General features: G+C 59.8%; 1 pseudogene; it reads right to left on the bottom strand.

The window, feature by feature from the left end:
• The window catches only part of LOC124567850, a 7,758-nt pseudogene that overhangs the window by 3,588 nt on the left and 1,670 nt on the right, over nucleotides 1-2,500 (bottom strand).

The following is a 2,500-nucleotide window of genomic DNA, read 5'->3' as shown; positions in this document are numbered from 1 at the left end:
GACGGAGCTGGGCAGGTGTTAATCCATCAGGGCCCGCGGCTGAGCGACGGGGTGGGAGTGCTGCAGCGATGTCCTCCAGTGAGATAGGTGCCCACAGCTGTTCAAAGGGCACCTCAGCGCAGGACGGTAACAGCCGGTTATCTAGACGGTCTACCCGGCCAGATGGACGCCGGGTAAAAAGATCCTTCCAAAAATCAACCAGCCCAGGGATAACAGGTGGTTGATGGAGGAGTGTGCCGTCTAGAAGGCCATTAATACACCGCGCCGCATTCTTGGAGAAGGCACGCTGGCAGATGGAGTACTCCCACCTCCGCCGGGCTCGCTTACGCTCTGGTGGCTGGGACAACTGCTTGGGGGCGACAGGGTTGTGGGATGCCTCCTTACTACCTATGACATCAAGGGCAGGTGACAACATGCCCATGATGACAGGTCTCGAAGCAGTTGGTCCCAGCGCCAAGATTTCATCTATCGAGGTATACTTTGGCCCTGATGGTGGTAAAGCTGCTAGGGCCGACCAGATAGCTTGGTCGACCAGATCCTCAGGTGAAGGGGAGGACTCAGGTCTAGAGGGTAACCCAGCAGTCGATGCAGCAGCCACAGATGAGCGTGGCCGTTCCGCAGAGGCCGAGAGAGCAGTGACAAACTCAGCGACCTGGTTCCTGTAGGCTCCCGCACGACGCTGACACTTGATAGATTCGAGTGAGCGGTGCGGGAAGGTCTTGACTAACTCTTGGTTCAGGAACCGGACGCCCTCGAGTGTCAGCAATGCTTCAGCGTGGGCCAGGCGTAGAAGTTCTTCACTAGACCACCTGGCCTTGGTCCTCTGGATGTTAACCTCTGCGTTGACTGCATCAGGATGAGCCCTGCGGCGGTGGACACCAAGACCAGTCTTGGTGCCAAAGCCACGATGGCACTCAGGGCACTGAAAGGCTGGCGGGGAGACTCGAGCCGGACCGGTAACTTCGGATGGTGGCCCAACAACTGGCGCGGCGCCTCCAGTGGGAGGACCGCTACCTATTCTATTCCGTTTGTTGGGGCCAGCTGAAACAAGAGGCAGGGGGGCAGGCAACCCCCAAGCCCCGAAAATTCACCCTGCTCTGTCGGTCGGAAAGCTTTGGGAAGGCACAGAGATCTGTGCCTCACCTCGGCTCCCCTCACGACTCTCGCCACGTGAAGGCCAGAGCTAGGATTTCCCATCGAGAGGCTAGGCGAACCATCATCCACCCGACATCGCTTGGATGCTAAGGAGTGGATTGAGAGGGCCCGTATGTGACGCATCATATGAGCTTAAGAGAGTCATAGTTACTCCCGCCGTTTACCCGCGCTTGCTTGAATTTCTTCACGTTGACATTCAGAGCACTGGGCAGAAATCACATTGCGTCAACACCCGCTAGGGCCATCGCAATGCTTTGTTTTAATTAGACAGTCGGATTCCCCCAGTCCGTGCCAGTTCTGAGTTGATCGTTGAATGGCGGCCGAAGAGAATCCGCGCACCCGCGCGCCCCCGGAGGAGCGCGCTAAGGCGGACGCGGCCTCGCAGCAAGGAAGATCCGTGGGAGGCCAAGGCACGGGACCGAGCTCGGATCCTGCACGCAGGTTGAAGCACCGGGGCGCGAACGCCGCGCAGGCGCGCGCATCCTGCACCGCCGGCCAGCACGAGGCCAACCAACGGCGAGAGCAGACCACGCCCGCGCTAAACGCCCGCACTTACCGGCACCCCTACGGCACTCACCTCGCCCAGGCCCGGCACGTTAGCGCTGACCCACTTCCCGACCAAGCCCGACACGCCCCGATCCTCAGAGCCAATCCTTATCCCGAAGTTACGGATCCAATTTGCCGACTTCCCTTACCTACATTATTCTATCGACTAGAGGCTCTTCACCTTGGAGACCTGCTGCGGATATGGGTACGAACCGGCGCGACACCTCCACGTGGCCCTCTCCCGGATTTTCAAGGTCCGAGGGGAAGATCGGGACACCGCCGCAACTGCGGTGCTCTTCGCGTTCCAAACCCTATCTCCCTGCTAGAGGATTCCAGGGAACTCGAACGCTCATGCAGAAAAGAAAACTCTTCCCCGATCTCCCGACGGCGTCTCCGGGTCCTTTTGGGTTACCCCGACGAGCATCTCTAAAAGAGGGGCCCGACTTGTATCGGTTCCGCTGCCGGGTTCCGGAATAGGAACCGGATTCCCTTTCGCCCAACGGGGGCCAGCACAAAGTGCATCATGCTATGACGGCCCCCATCAACATCGGATTTCTCCTAGGGCTTAGGATCGACTGACTCGTGTGCAACGGCTGTTCACACGAAACCCTTCTCCGCGTCAGCCCTCCAGGGCCTCGCTGGAGTATTTGCTACTACCACCAAGATCTGCACCGACGGCGGCTCCAGGCAGGCTCACGCCCAGACCCTTCTGCGCCCACCGCCGCGACCCTCCTACTCGTCAGGGCTTCGCGGCCGGCCGCAAGGACCGGCCATGACTGCCAGACTGACGGCCGAGTAT

The sequence above is a fragment of the Schistocerca americana genome, unplaced genomic scaffold, assembly GCF_021461395.2.
Source record: "Schistocerca americana isolate TAMUIC-IGC-003095 unplaced genomic scaffold, iqSchAmer2.1 HiC_scaffold_141, whole genome shotgun sequence".
NCBI classification, from domain to species: Eukaryota; Metazoa; Arthropoda; class Insecta; order Orthoptera; family Acrididae; genus Schistocerca; species Schistocerca americana.
This window is presented reverse-complemented; position numbering and strand designations above follow the sequence as displayed.